The sequence below is a fragment of the Psammomys obesus genome, unplaced genomic scaffold (genome assembly GCF_907164565.1).
Source record: "Psammomys obesus unplaced genomic scaffold, mPsaObe1.curated_primary_1811, whole genome shotgun sequence".
Lineage (NCBI taxonomy): Eukaryota > Metazoa > Chordata > Mammalia > Rodentia > Muridae > Psammomys > Psammomys obesus.
The window spans coordinates 1,433,092-1,449,297 of NW_026591643.1; the positions used below are offsets into that span (position 1 = coordinate 1,433,092).

Sequence of the window (16,206 nt, forward strand, 5' to 3'; positions counted from 1 at the left end):
AATCCATGTGCGTGCACAGCCCTCAGCACGGGGCTGTACCTTGACTGTCCTGTAATGGGGATTAAGTCTCAACATGAATTTTAGAGAATGAACCATGTTCACACCATAGCAGAGGTGGCCACTTCAGAGTCAGTAAATCATATAGTTACTACAAATGCAACTTTTTGTTTTGTTTTGGTTTGGTTTGGTTTGGGTGTTTTGTTTTGTTTTTGGTTTTTCAAGACAGGGTTTCTCTGTGTAGCCTTGGCTGGTCTCAAATTTACAGAGCTCCACCTGCCTCTGCCTCTGCCTCCCTGAGTGCTGTGAGCGCTGAGATTACAGGTGTGGGCCACCACCCCCAGCTCAAATTCTTAAGTCTTTTTTTATTCTTTCACCTAATTCAGGATTACAGCCACGCTAGAGCCTCTGATAAGTTTTAATTAAGATTTTTTTTTTTTATAGCAAGGATCCTTCTAGTGAACAAAAGTGTTCGTTTTAAGTAAAGCCAGAGGCTATTTCTCAAAGACACTGAGAAGAGATGGTGTGTGCACACACATGCACACATAGACCATCTGTGTGTAGTGCTGGAAATGAAATCCAGGGGCTTTGCATTTTCTCTTATCATTGAGCTACATTCCAGCAGTGGGCAGGATTGAATAAATTGCAGATTTGGATGCAGAAAAAGCTTTTGACAAAAATCAAACATCCTTTCATGATAAGGCCTGTAGAGATTCATGATAGAAGAGACATAATAAAGGCAGTCTTTCTAAACAGAAAAGAGAAACCTCAAAGAATTTCCATGAAAATGCGGAGCAAGACAAGGATGCACACTCAGTTTACATACTCTGTGTGGTGCTTGAAGTCTTAAATGAACACATCAGTGACCCTAAAGGCGCCACCAGGAAACATCCACAGCTGGTAAATACTTTCAGCAATGTCCTAGCATACAAAACCAGCTCCCCAAAACAGTAGTGTTCTTGTATACACATGGCAAACAGGCTGAAAAAGAATCCAGGAGAACAATAACTTTCACAATAGCCTCAAAAAATAAAAATTAAAAAAACCCAAACAAAAAAACTTACACTAACTCTAACCAAGCAAGTAAAAGACTTGTATAATGAAAACTTAAAGGCATTGGAGAAAGAAATTAAAGAAGGAACTAGAAGATGGGCACTAATGGAGCAGTACGATTAATACAGTATTTAAAAAAAAAAAAAGCCATGCTGCCCGAAGAAAGCTATGCTACCAACAGAAAGCCGTGCTACCAAGAGAAAGCCATGCTGCCAAGAGCAATATATAGATTCATTGCAATCCCCATAAAAACTCCAACACAATTCTTCACAGAAACTGAGAAAATAATCTTTAACTTCATGTGGAAACACACACATAGCTACAGTAATAAAAATAACATAGTATTGGAATTGAAAAAAACCATAGTGATCACTGTAATTAGAATAAAAAGCCTGGACAGAACTCCACATAGCTGCAGACATCTGATTTTAGACAGCCCAGAGCTACATACTGGAGAGCAGACAGCACCCTCAGCAAACGCTCTGGTCAGCCGGGACAGCAGCATGAAGAGAAAGCAAACAGACCCACATTTATCATCCTACTCAGAACCAGAGCCCTCCACCTCAGACCAGATGTCCTGAATCTGGTAGAAAGAAAGTAGGACTAGGCTTCAGCTCGTTGGCAGAGGAAAGAGCTGTCTGAACAGGGCTCTGCAGCATAAGCACTCAGACCAACAACAAACAGGGCCTTGTGAGACTGCAAAACGAAGGACGCCGTCTACAGGAAACAGGCAACCTACAGAATGGGGAGAGAGCTCTACCAGTTGCACATCTGACATAAGGTGAGTCTTTAAACCATACAGACAACTCAAGAAAGACTGAACACGAGAAAACAACTAACCCTATGTAAAAATGGGGTATAGAGCTAAAGATAAACCATAAGTGGCTGAGAAACTCTTCTAAAATGTTCAACATCTTACCCACCAGGGAAACACAAGCTAAAACTACACTGAGATTTCATTTTACCCCGCTCAGAATGGCCAAGATCAACAAAACAAATGACAGTTCGTGCTGGCAAGGATTTGGGGTAAAAGGAACACTTTTCCATTGCTGCTGGGAGTGAAAACGTGTTTGGAAATCAGTGTGGTATTTCCTCAAAAAGCTGAAAATAAATCTACCAAAAGATCCTGCTGTACAGTTCTTGGGCATATGCCCAAGAGACTGCACTACAGAGCTCATCCATGTTCGTTGCTATTTCACTCATAATTGCTAGGAATTGAAATAGCTAGATGTCTGTCAGCTAATGATTGGGTATGAAAACAAGGTCCACAGTGGGGTACTGTTAAGCTGTTAAAATGAGACTTGCAGTTAAGTGGGTGGAGCTAGAAACAGCCATCCTGAGTGAGGTGACGCAGACCCAGAAAGACAAGGATATGCTGTCTCTTCTGTGTGGACTTAGCATTTATGCTTTCCGTCTGTGTCATCATTTAGAGCACCCACAGGGGTTAGTGGGGGACCAGGGGAAAGGAGGGATCTAAGGGACATAGACTATTGCTTTAGGAAACGATGACAGGGAAAGTAGAATAGGGGAATTAAATGAGTGGTGCACAAGGCAGGGCGGATGCAGAGCCTCAGGAGGTGTACCTAACACTAAAGGCCCTTTAACAGCGAGAATCTACTGGTTTAGAAGCTTCCTAATAGATATACGTATTAGGAATCCATACATATATGGATTTTAAGAGACTTACCATATCATGAGGAGAACAGTATTGCAGCGACATACTGTAAGACAGCAAAGAAAAGCCCAAGTACTGTGAATGGGTTCCATATTGAGTCCTTAGGCCTTCCCCGGGCTTAAAGGGTATTGCCAGTGTTGTTGGTTCCACAACTTGACCTTAAGACCCTGCTGCTAAAGACACTGCACACTTACTGCTAGAACATGGAAAAATGTGGCTGGCGAATGTCCACTGGCTGGCTTTCATAGTGCTAGAAGGTGCTACACCTGCGACTAGAGAACATTAATCCTCGCTGTCAGCCAGCTGGGAACCGGGGAAGCTGTGATACTGTCCTGCCTGAAAGCTCGCCCAACAGTACAATAGCGGCCTGGGTGTTAGGGGAGAAACCAGCCACTGTTAAGTTTTAAATTAAGGCACACTCCCATCTGAGGGGGAAGCCCATACCTGACGCTGTTAATGAACTTGAGGCTGGATAGGGAAGAGGGCCTAACAGGAAGACTTGTACTGTTATTGCGCCAAATTAACACAGCAATAAAATGACTCCTGTGGCATACAGCTATGCTTGTGTGTTATTCTCGAGGTAGGTGGAGACCCACAACCGGCAGCATGCAGAGAGTGAGGAGCTTCGGAGTGCTCATCTTGAATGGGTGTCCTTACCACACCTCGGCCCTCCAGCCTCAGAGAGTTCTGCAGAGAGATTGGGGGAGCCAGATGTTAAGGAAACGACATTTCCCAGACACAACCAAGCAGATCCACACACGAACGCAGAGACTATGACAGCACAAGCCGCCCATCAGCTCAAGCCACACAAGCCCCCGAGTGAAGGAGGGGAGAGCACAAGCCCCCCCCCCCCGCCACCCAAGCAGCTGTTCACAAGTGATAGCTGCTAGAAGGAGCATCACTTTTCCTCAGCAGAGGGACACTGAGTATGTTAGCACACTCCAGGGCAGGCCCCACGCTCAGGCTGACACACATCACAGCACGATTTAGTGGCTTTTTTCTTTTGTGGCTTTTGTTGTTTTAAGAAAAAAAGAACATGAAATTGGGGGGATCTGGGAGGACTTCAGGGATGGGACAGAATATGATAAAAACAAAATTATACCATATGGAATTCCCAAAGAGTAAGGAAAAGACTTTAAAACATAACATTTTAATGTCTATCCATAGCTGCTGAGGATAGTTTTGTTGTTTTTTTAAATTTCTTACATTTATTTTTATTTTATACATGTGAGTGTTTTGCATACACACATGCTCAAAATTAGAACAGGGAAACACCATGTGTGTGCCTGGTTCCTGCAGAGGTGGGAACAGGGTGTTGGATGCCATAGGACTGGAGGTGAGGATGGTTGTGAGCTACCATACGAATACTAGAAACTGAACCAGGGCCTCTGTAAGAGCAGCAGGAACTCAACCACCCAACCACCGAGCCAGCTCGCCAACCTTGTGTTATTTTTTGATTCAGTTTTTTTTTTAATTGAATTTATTTTTGGCTAATGTTTTGGTTTATTTTTTCACTATGTAGCTCTGGCTGATGAAGAATGTGCTGTAGACAAAGCTGTTGAACTCAGGGATCCCTGCCTCTTTTCCCCACGGGCATCTTTAGAGGTGCACACTGCCGCACCCGGTCTGGCTGCTGATTTTGAAAAATGACATGCTTACATGGTGTTATTTGAAGAATAAAGATGAGAACCTGAAGTTTGTGGGAAATTAGACTATGCTGTTGGTATTGGTTAAACCTCAGTTGTGTCTGGATTTGAGAGTCATTTTTTTCTTACAGTATAACCCGTGCAGACGTGAGCATTAGGATGTATTTTCTGTACAGAGGGACTTTGGACTTTCCAGACAAAGCTAATGTTGGGTGTGTTTTACTTTTCAGTAAGTGTAAGCATGAAAGTTCTGTAGGTTCTGTTTTGTTGAACTATTTTACAAAGGGTCAGTGAAGTAGAAGCTTCACTTGTGTTGTGTACTTTTTTGTATTTTGATTATGTTTGGAATATATAAAACAACAAGTGGGAGGCTAGAAAGATGTCTTAGTGGTTAAGAGCACGTGTTGCTCTTGTGGAGGAGGCAGGTTCAGTTCCCAGCACTGCATGGAGGCTTATCCCATCTGCAGCCCCTGCTCGAAGATCCTGGGCTCAGCTGGCCTCCTCGGGTATCAGGCATGCATGTGGCATACAGACAAATACAGGCAAAACACTCATACATAAAATAAACATCTAAAAAGATTGCAGCCTTTAGAGCGCCTTCCTTTGCTCTATATGTCGCTGAGATGTGGGGAAATTGAGACTTCTCCAAAGTCTTCCTCCTCCTTGCCGCAAAGCAGATTCTGTCAGTGCTGACAACTTTGGCCCGTGTATGTAAAGCATTAGACTTATATTCAGACTCTTTTTTTTCTGGACATACTATATTATTAAGAAATTATTATATATTATACTTTGATTTTGCATTTGAGAATTTCCAGTTAATATCTGTCTGTCTTAGTCGGATACTGAACTTGGCCAATATGTACAAACTGGAAGGATTAAGAGAAGTAGCGATCTACATTTTAAGAAAAGATTACTGTAATTTCTTTCAGAAGGTAATCATTCAAACAAATCACCAGTTATTATGTATTAGATTTTGAACTTTGAATGCAATCATGCTTAAAAATGTCAGTTTAACTACTAAGCTCTCTTGTTGAGAGATAACACAAAATATGCTTATAAAAGTCAGAAATTCTCTATTCATTTTAAGAAAGTCAAGTTGATATGGGAATTTATTGCAAGTATGTAAGGACTCCCGTGTAAATCAGAGACAGCATGTACAGCTCAGGCTCATGTTGAATTTGACAGTAGAAAGGAAAGCTGTCGCCGTCTCCACCTCGCCAAGAGCCCCTCAAAGCCTTCGGTTCTCACCTTCCCCTCCACCCCGGGGTAGAGGGCAGCCCTCTTCTGAGGGAGTTTGAACACGTTTTAGTTTGCTCATATTTATAGTCAAAGAAAGATCCCATACTCTGCATTTTAAACCCATGTTGTACATTCTTTCTAGACTCACCGTTTCTATAATATACTTTGTGAAAGTAAGTTAACTCATGGTTTATGCAGTGCTAGGTTTTGAACCCAAGGCTTTATGCGTTTTAGACAGGCCCTCTCCACCAGCTGCACTATACCCCAAGCCCGATATTTGGTTCTTAAATACTAATGTTATACCTTTCTAACAGTTGAAAAACCAAGTTAATAGCAGTTCATAATTTTAAAGTTTGAAATTACTGACCCGATTAGAAGGAAATGTTTTTAAAGAAGCCTTGTTCTTTTCTTGAAGCAGAGAGTATTTGAAGTATATCATGAAGTATACTTTCATGATAGATTATTGATCATCTTTAGTATTTTATAAACTATTAACTGCAACTAATGAATGAGCGTCAGTTGTTGGGTGTGAGCTAAGGCATGGGAAAGCACCTGACTAGCCCTGTCCCAGAAAGGCTTAATGCAAAGAGAGTGTCATGTGGCTATTTCCACAACAGCCGTGGCTACTGCCCTGGGACAGACAGAGCAGCAACCCAAGGCTGGGAAAGAGTTGCCAGTTACCAAGGGCCGGGAGCTGTGCCAGGAGGAAGTTGTAAACTGGAGTTGTAAACGCAAGGAGCCTGGACGCCAGGGCAGAGTGGCGAGGCAGTTTCATGGCTTTCTGAGGATGCTGATGGAAACTCTGGTAAATGCCCAGGGATCCTTCTGTCTACCCTGTTAGAAGCTAGCCTGGGCTGAGCCCAGACTGTCCTGGGACACAGTTAGGGGCGTGCCTGTTAGTTGAAGTTTGGGCCCTAATATTAGGAGCTTGGGATCAGGCCTTTGAGACTGGCTTTTTAGCTCACCTAGTGATCCGCTAGGCTGCCAGGGTTAGCCATGCCACTGCACAGCACTCGCTCACCCAGGCTTGGGGAGAGCATCGTGGCTGCTCTCAGGGTTTACCAAGTGTAACTAAAGCCTCTCCAAACATCTCCGTACAAGGTTAGGAATGGAAGGTGTTGTGTTTTTAAGAAAAAAATTAAACACTAACTAGACTCTAACTTCGAGTGTATTTCTGGCAGTAGTTAATTCCAGAGAGAGAATTAAGTATAGGAAGTAATTATATTCTCAAAATGTGTTTTGTAAATTAGCAGTGGTGTCTATTTTTATTTAAAAAACAAACAAACAAAAACTTCATTCTACCCACTACTCCCCGTCTTTTCTCCCCTCTTGTGGACCTCTTCTTTCTTCCAAATTACCCCCTGCTTTGATGCTAATCACACCCCATTATCCTTGTTTGTTTTTTTTGCTCCCTCAGCCCTGTAGACTTCTCCATCCTTTCATAGTCTCCCTGCTATTTTTTGTGTCCTACAGAAGCACACATGAACACACACACACATGTCTACACATGAGAGAAAGCATGTAATACTTATCATTCTGGGTCCGGATTGTTTCATTTCATATAATCTCCAAAAAGTTTCAAATTTATCAAAATTTGATTGTATGTACTTTATGGTTTAAGTATGTAAATCAGTGTCTTAGATGGGCTGTGTTTACATCTGTACTGCAAGATACAGACGTCTCCTGCAGGGTAGACGCTTCCTCCATGCTAAAGCCATTGGACCAGCATGAGTCTCTTTGTAGACTCCAGCAGATGCTCTTGGTGTTGACGGTTCCTTCTGCGTTCTTCTGTGACCTTCAGATGACGTCATCTCTCACAGAGGCTGCGTGGCCCCACTCTGGCTGTCTTTGTCTCTGTCTCCTCCTAATCACCCTGTTTCTCTGATTTAACTGTGGCTTAGGTAATAGGAGACTGGCTTACACAGAAGGTGACTCCAAGTCCACCGGGGAAATAAGTGGAGCTCATGAGGCGCTGTGCCTGTGAGCTAAACACTCTGTTTGAGCTAATGAAGGGCTTTGTCACGTACTGTTGTGTGTCAGTTCTCTGCGTTTTTGAATGGCTACTCCTGTTGATGAGTGGAACCCTCCGGCTGCACTCCAGTTCAGCAGCAGCATTACTTACTGCGACTAGTCGTGCCCGTAAGCAATGGAGTGTTTTCATCAGACATTTACAGTTCATAGATTACTTGTTATCTTTGTGAAATTTAGCATAACGCAGGTACCGTTATCTCCTAGATGAGAAAAGAAGGATGGGCTAGATGTAAGTGACAAAGCAGATTTAAAATACATTGCTGCCATTCTAAAGATTAGTGCTTAGGGTCACATCAGCTTTATTTACAGTTTAGACCCAGCCTTAGAGTAGCACCCAGCATTCATTAGATGCTAGGTATGTGTTGTCAAGTGGATGGACAGATGCATGCCTACATAAAGCACAGATTGTAAAAGAAGCGACTGCAGTAAAGAGGGAGGTGGCTTCAAACTAGAGAAGCCGTTGGGGCCCTGCTGACGGCTGCATGGAGAATGCTAACTGAGTCCAATGCCTTGCCCACAGGTCGATCTTGGCTTTCTCATAGGGGTAGTTTAACTGAAAATAAGGCCGGGAGAGTCTGCCTCTCCTCCTTTCCAGTGTTATTCTCATTCTAAAGCCCGTTCATAAGCTTACAGTGGCTCTAAGTATCAAAGTGAAGGTATCACAGGCTCCTCAGTTCAAGCCAAAATGCTAGAAAGGACTAGGGAAGGAAGCAGCCAAGGTCTCCTTGAGGGGTGCTGTATGCCTGCGAGTCTTCAGCCCTTGGTGCATTGGAGACCAGTGTAACCCTGTTTCTAAAGCAGACAGCAGAAACGAGCTTAACCAAAACTGGGGCCTGTTGGGCCAGTTGGCCAAGTTGTGGGTGCAAAGGGAAAGTTGATGAAGGGGATTTAAAATGCTGCTACAGCAAGCTCAGAGGAGGTAAGAAGGCAAAGCAGCTTTGTTACTGATGCAGAGCAGGTTGGGCCAACGCCTCATCAGGAAGTTACCCAGAAGCCCTAGCCAAGATGCTTGACTGGTGACCACATGAACAAAGAGTTTTCAGTACAAAATAGGCAGCTTTGTACTGGGGGAAGCATTGCCTAGATGTCACAGCCAAAAGAAAACTGGCTTCACAGGCATCAAGTGACTGGCTGATTCTCGTGGTAGGGAGCTCTGCTGTCACTAGTGGAAACCGATGCCTGCGTGCACCGTTCTGAAAATGTTTGGGCCTGAAGAATTAACCAAACCTGGGCTGCCTGTGCAACGGCGTCCAAGGTAGCATGTTGAGAACATGGTTTCTGAGTGTTTTAAGTTCACTGTAGAGACATCTTCCTCAAAAAATAAGGAAAAGATTCCTTTTCTAATACTACTCATTGACTACGTACTGTGTGTGTGTGTGTGTGTGTGTGTGAGTGTGTGTGTGAGAGAGAGAGAGAAGAGAGAGAGATAGGTGTGCAGGTGCCCATGGAAGCCAGAATAGGGTCAAATCCTTAGAACTGGAGTTACAAGCTTGTTGTGAGCTTTCTGACATTGTTAGGCCCAAGAGGGGGGACCCTAGAGGACACTAACTTCCTGAGGAGGATGAAGAGAACCCAGGAGACCAATCATCGATGCGAAATCACAAGAGGTTTATTTTAACCATTGTACAATGGGGTCACCCCTGCTGGTCAGCAAGGAGTGGCACCGGGAGACAAAGGCCTTAGGTTTTTAAAAGACAAAGTGCAGTAATTTTCAGGGGTTGAAGTCTTGGCAATTCAGGATTGGATGAGGTATTTAACTTTTAAAATAATTGGTTGGTTCTGGGCACCCTTAGGTCCAGTCAGCCCTGTCATAAATATCTGGGGACTATCTGGTCTTCAAGTCAGTTTGGAATTTCCTGCCATATGAGATATAGCTGCAATTAAAGGTAGGAGAGTGATTAAGTCATCCTGTGTCTGTTCTGAGGAGTGGGGGCTACAGGCTTTGGGTCAAAGGTCAGGAGCTATTCACGAGAAGGATTGGGGCCATTTGGCCCAATTTCCAAACAAAGTTTATCTTACAGGCGCCAGCTGGTGATTTTCTCTCCACCTAGTAGAGATCTCTGCTTGTTCTCTTCCTTATCTCTGCCCTCACAGATGGCCAATGTCAGGAACTTTTACATTCCTCTGTTCTCTGGAGAAGCACTTGTTATTATTTATTAAAAATCAATGAGGCTGGTTAACCGATATTCTCTGCAAGACGTTTATTAGGAGGGTATGGAGGAAGGGGGAAGCAGAACATGAGATAGAGAGAAAAGGGAAGGGGAAAAGGGGGTGCCCCAAGAGAGAGAAAGAGTATAAGAGAGAAAGTAAGAGTGTAAGAGGGAAAGTAAGAGAGAGAGTAAGAGAGAGACCACCTTTTGGGGTTGGCCCATTAAGGGGCAAGGTAACCACGCCTTCCAGGTGTGGCCACTGGGCTGGCGACACATGATGACATCATAGGTTGCTGGGTAACCCAGGAGCAGGTTGTGTTCTAAAATACTAACAGGGTCGGAGATCCGTCTTCTGGAGCTTCTTCAACGCTGACCGTTGGATCGTGGGCTAGGAAGGCTGAAATGCTAGTCGAAGGTTGGGGAGAGGGCAGTTACCTTAGCCTGTAATTTGAGATTTTATTTTAGTCCTTTGCTTCAGTTTCACCATGTTTACTCTTTGGCAATGTTGCTTCAGCATAAGCAACTTGCACTGTACTAATCCTTTCCCTAATAAATGCGACCAGGCAATTTATGATGCAGGGTCCAAACATTAAAAAAACATAGTAGCTAGGGGTCCCATTAGGGTTGACAGCAGAGGAGTAAGCCAGGAAGTGCTATTAAACCAGGACTCAAACCAACTTTGGTTGGCCTCCCGTTCTCTTTTTCTTTTGGCAAGGCCTTCCTGTACCTTTGCCATTGTAATGAACCTGAAAGACAGCAGAGCTGTCAGGAGCAAAATTAAGAGACACTTTTGGGGATAGTGACTGGGCAACGCGCTTAAGGCATTGAGAGCTTGTAAAACAGCACAGCTGTCAGGGTTAGATTAGAAGATATTCTTAGTAACAGTAACTAAGTAGCACCCTTAAGGCATTAAGTAGTGAAATTAAATAATATCAGCTGATTAGCAGCTGGTGTGTGTGTGAAAGAGTAGTAGGCTAAGTGATGTTTTAGAATAAAGTATAGAAATTAAAGTAACGCCCTTAAGGCACTAAGTAATGAAATTAGGTAATGCCAGCCGATTAGCAGCTGGTGCATGTGAATGAGTGGTAAGTCAAAGCTATGCCCTGAAAAATGTATAAAAACTGGAGCCTGAGCCCACGCAGATGCAGCAGGCTAAACTCTTTGGTGAGTAAGCCTCGAGACCACCGATAACCAGCCAGTTCCCAAACAGCTGTTTGAAAATCCCAGACCACCTTAACAAACTGGCCCTATAAGGACCACCTTATCAGACCGGCCCTGGAAGGCATCTCCAGAGCAACCACAGCTTCCTTTGCATCTGAGGCCTGGCTGGAGCAGAGAAACTCAGAGGCCTATCAAGTCATCAGAAGTCACGTCTGAGGTCCGGCTGGAACTGAGAAGTTCCGGGACCTAGAAGATACCGACACTGCAGACAAAAGTGTCCGAGCCCGTACCTGTGGCCAGGTTGTATTCCCCATAAGATGTGTAATGTGCCATGCAATTCTTAGATATCTGTGTGATTAGTGTGATTAAAGCAGCTTTCAAAAATTATTGTGGCGTTGGCTTTTATCAATACCTTGCCGCTCTTTGTGGTGTCTCAGTTAAAGTCCTCTGGCATAATCAGGCACTGGTGACAGCCATGGCATCCTCAATTACCCCAGAATGATCTACATAAACACAGCATTCTTCTTTTAAGGCTGCACAAAGCCCCCCCCCTTTTTTTTTTTTTTAGAAAGAGTAAATCTAGCCCTCTTCTGTTTTGTAGGACTACTTCAGACAGGAAGGTTAGTGATTCCTTTAGCCTGGTCACTGACTGTTCTATTCTTTGAATATCTTCGTCGATTGCTGTTCTAAGGCTTTGGTAATTTTTGTCCTGGAGAACTAGGGAGGAAGCACCTGTAGCTGTTCTAGCAATGCCCAAGCCCAAGAGAAAAGGAAGAGTCCGAGCTGTGGCTATTTCCCTCTTAGGCCTGGCTACTTTACCTTTGTGGTCTCAGCAATCCAGAAGGTCCTCGAAAGGGTGGTAAAGGATCTTGGGTACCAGCTGGACCAGTACACAGAGTTCACCTGTTTGTTGGAGGATCTAAGAGTGCACACAAGGGGTCAACCCTGAATTGCAAGCCCACCAACTATTACTGGGGGGAAGCAGGTATATATTTTATTTATCCGGGACCTGAAGGAAGGATAGCACACAGTCTCGTGCTTGGTGGAGAAGGCTTCTACCCATCCTGAAAAGGTATCTACAAAAACTAACAGGAATTTGTAGCCATATTTACCAGGTTTTATTTCTGTGAAGTCTACCTCCCACAATCCACCTGGATGGTTTCCTCTAGGTCTCTTCCCAGGCCCATTCTGAGGTCTGCAGGCATTTACCTGAGCACAAACCTGGCATTTATTTACTGCTCGGTCTACCAAAGTCCTCAGTCCTGGAACAAATACCTGAGATCCTTTAACAGCGTCAACTAATTTTCTCTGTCCCAAGTGCATCCACCTGTACATCTTTTGAATCAGGTCCAAGGCAGCATCTTTGGGAAGGATGGTCTCTCCCTTCTGTGTCTTCCAATGTCCTTGCTTGGTCTTGTAGTTGGTGGGGTAATGAGAGATGAGGTTTTCTTCCTCCGTTGAGTATTGCAGGTCAGGCCATCCTCTGGTCCAGTCATTTTTCAGTTTGTCCAGTTTCTCTGTGACCCAGTCAGTAGGGTGGGGGTCAAACATTGCATGGCAACTGTCCTTGCAGCTCGATCTGCCATATTTTTCCCCCGGGCTTTTGGGGAGTTTCCTTTGTGGTGCCCTGGGCAGTGGATGACGCCTACCTTCTTGGGCAGAAAGAGTGCATCTAGCAGCTTAGTTATTTCTTCCTTATTCTTGATTTATTTTCCTTCTGAGGTTAAAGGTCCTCTTTGTTGGTATATGGTCCCATGTATGTGGGCCGTGGCAAAGGCATATCTGCTATCAGTGTAGATATTAATTTTTCTGTTCTTTCCTAGGTTGAGGGCTTGAGTTAAAGCAATTAATTCTGCTTTCTGAGCAGAGGTGCCAGGAGGCAAGGCTTCAACCCATTTTATTTGTTCTTCATCCACTACCGCTGCTCCTGCCCTCCTTTGCCCGTCCATCAAGAAGCTGCTCCTATCTGGTCTTAACTGACCAGCCCCATCTGGCAGGGGCTGGTCAGTTAAGTCCTTTCTTCTTGCATGGTTAGTCGCCAGACTGCTGGCAGTCGTGAAGGGGAGCATCCATTTCCGGATCAGGAAGCAAGGAGGCTGGATTAAGTCCTGTGGGTGGGCTAAAGTTGATGCAATCTGTATTCAGGAGCAGAGTCTGATAGTGGGTCATTCTGGCGTTAGTGAGCCAGCGGTTTGGGGGCTGTTTGGTGATCCTCTCTAAGGCATGTGAAGCTGTAATAGTTAAATTCTGTCCCAGAGCCAGTTTGTCAGCATCTTTTATGAATAGGACAGTGGCAGCCACTATTTTCAGACATGCAGGCCATCCAGCAGCCACTGGGTCCAGTTTTTTTGACAAATAAGCAATGGGTTGTTTCCATGGGCCCAGCTTCTGGGTCAGTACTCCCTTAGCAATTCCCAATCGTTCATCCACAAATAGCTGGAAGGGTTTGCTAACATCTGGGCGTCCTAAGGCTGATGCTGACAGAAGGGCCGTTTTGATATCATCAAAGTGCCACTGTCTCGCTCACCCCAATAGAAAGGATGTCCTTCCTGTGAGGGGATAGAGCGGGGCCGCCATCTCAGCAAAGCTTGGAATCCAAAGCCTGCAAAACCCGGCACTGCCTAGGAATTTTCATTTGCTTGGGGCTCTTGGGCGTCGGGAGGGCCAGGATGGTCCATTTCCTAGCCTCCGACAGCCACCATTGGCCTCTTTTAATCAGTACCCCAGGTAGCTTACCTCCTCTTGGCAGATTTGAGCTTTCTTAGCAAAGGCCCGATAGCCTAGTTACTCCAGTTCCTGCAACAGTCGCTCAGTCCCTTGGGAACATAATTGTTCAGTTTCCGCAGTGATGAGGAGGTCATCTACATACTGTAAGAGAGTTACCTGGGGATTTTGGGTACGAAATCCTGCCAGGTCACGGTGCAGGGCTTTGTCGAAGATGGTTGGGGAGTTTTTGAATCCTTGAGGTAGCTGTGTCCAGGTCAGTTGCCCCGTTATGCCCTCGTCAGGGTCTTTCCATTCAAAGGCAAAAATGTCCTGGCTAGAAGGCGCCAGGGGTAGGCAGAAGAAGGCATCTTCAAGTCGAAGACAGTGTACCGAGTCCTGGCCAGGGGCAGAGTGTAAAGTTTAGGCACCGTTGGGTGTGTGAGTCCATCACTCGCCTGTTCACTTCCCTTAGGTCCTAAATGGGTCGATCATCCTGTGTTCCAAGCTTCTTAACTGGTAATAAGGGAGTGTTCCAGGCAGACTGGCAGGGTCTGAGAGTTCCTAGTTGGAGGAGCCATTTAATATGAGGTTTGATGCCTGCATGGGCCTCTTTGGACATAGGATACTGCTTTATTGCTACTGGGGTGCCTTGGGCTCTCAGCTCGTTGACTATTGGAGGCTGATGAATGACCTTTCCTATTCCTGCTGTTTCTGCCCATGCCAAAGGAAAGGCTTGTAGCCATTTGTCCATCCCGGTTGCATTTGGCTCCTGGATTCATACAAGCAGCACTCATCATCCAATTTTAGGGTCAACAAGTGGATGGGCTTTCCATCAGGTCCTTAACTAGTGGTCCCTCAGGGAGAAAGTGAATTTGGGCCCCCATCTTGGATAATAAATCTTGGCCCAGCAGGGGGTAGGGGCAATCTGGAATGATCATAAAATAGTGGGATACCTGTCCCGTCCCTAGATCCACAGATTTTCAGGTAGTCCATGAGGATAGTTTAATGTCAGTAGCCCCCTGCACCCAGGACCTTTTATTTGAAAGAGGCCCGTCGTATGGAGTAGCACTTAGTGTTGAACCCCTGTGTCTACTAGGAATTGAGTAGGTTGCCCCTCCACTTTCAGAGTTACCCTGGCTCAGGGAGGGGCTCCGAGCCCTGACCTCCCTAGTCTTTATCTTCCTCCAGGGCTAATACCTTGGGGCGGGCCCCCTGATCATTCCATTGGCGATTATTTTTGTGAGCCCCTAGCCCTCATGCTTTCTGTTGGGGCAGTCACAAGCCCAGTGACCCATCTCCTTACAGTATGCATACTGGTTCTTTTTCAGTGGGGCTCTTCCTTTGATTTCAGTTCCACCTGAGGTTTCTCTTATTACTATGGCTAGGATTCGCTGGAGGTTTCTATCCTGTCTTTTTTCTCTCTCCATGTCCCTTTTTTCTTGTTCCCTCTCTTTTCTTTCCTCTTTTTCTTCTTCTGTTTCTCTCTGCTTGAACACCCATTCTCCTGCTTGCACTAATTCCCTCAATGTCTTATCCTACAATCCATCTACCCTTTGTGACTTTCTACGAATATCCTTACTGGACTGCTCTACAAAGGTCATAGCTACATTTGGCCGATAATCATCATTTTCAGGATCATATGGAGTGAATTGTCTAAAAGCCTCCATGAGTCGCTCCAGGAACTCGGAAGGGGACTCTTCAGGGCCTTGCCTAACTTCCCTTACCTTGGCCAAATTAGTGGGCTTTCTGGCAGCCCCTTTGAGACCCGCCAACAGAGCCTGATGATAAACTTTGAGGCACTCCCTACCTTCAGCCTTATTGAAGTCCCACTAGGGTCTTTTGAGGGGGAAGGTGTCATCAATGTTGGCAGGATTTTGGGTTGGGTTCCCAGTGTCTCCAGGTACATTTTTTTCAAGCCTCAGCAGGATTTGCTCCCGTTCCTCGGTGGTGAACAGCACCTGTAGCAACTGCTGACAATCGTCCCAGGTGGGCTGATGAGTAAAAAGAACTGACTACAAGAGATTAGTTAATACTAGGGGGTTGACAGAAAAGGGAGGGTGTTGAGCCTTCCAGTTGTATAGATCAGCAGTGGCAAAAGGCCAGTACTGTATCTCCTGATTTCCCTGATGTTCTATGGGCTGGCCCACGGCTCACAGTGGAAGTGCCTGAGTTGTGTCCAGGGAAGCACCTTGTTGGCTATGAGTAGCCATGGCAGGGCCCTCCCTAGGTGCCTCAGGGAGTGAGGGGTATAAGGAGGTTAGAGGGGCTGAGGGATGAAGGGCCTCAGCCTCTCCGGGGAAGATGCGGAGCCAGGCAACTTGGACTGGTAAAGGTAGAGCAGGAGGGTAAGGCAATGGGGAATCCAAGATAAGGAGAAGAACCATGGTTCCGGAATCTTGGTGAACTTTTAGAACTTTCTTGCCCTCCTCCTTCATGGCCAGGACCTGGGTAGGCTTGTGGGGAAGAAAAGGACTAATCCAAGAAGGTGAGTCAGTAATCAGATCTTGCCATACAATGATATAAGGAACCTAGTCAGGGTGACCATGAG

At 45.3% G+C, this 16,206-nt stretch overlaps 1 pseudogene; it reads right to left on the bottom strand.

The window, feature by feature from the left end:
* Positions 1 to 13,736: 13,736 nt before the first annotated feature.
* On the bottom strand, positions 13,737 to 15,325 carry LOC129680087 (uncharacterized; annotated as a pseudogene).
* Between the last annotated feature and the right edge of the window lie 881 nt (positions 15,326 to 16,206).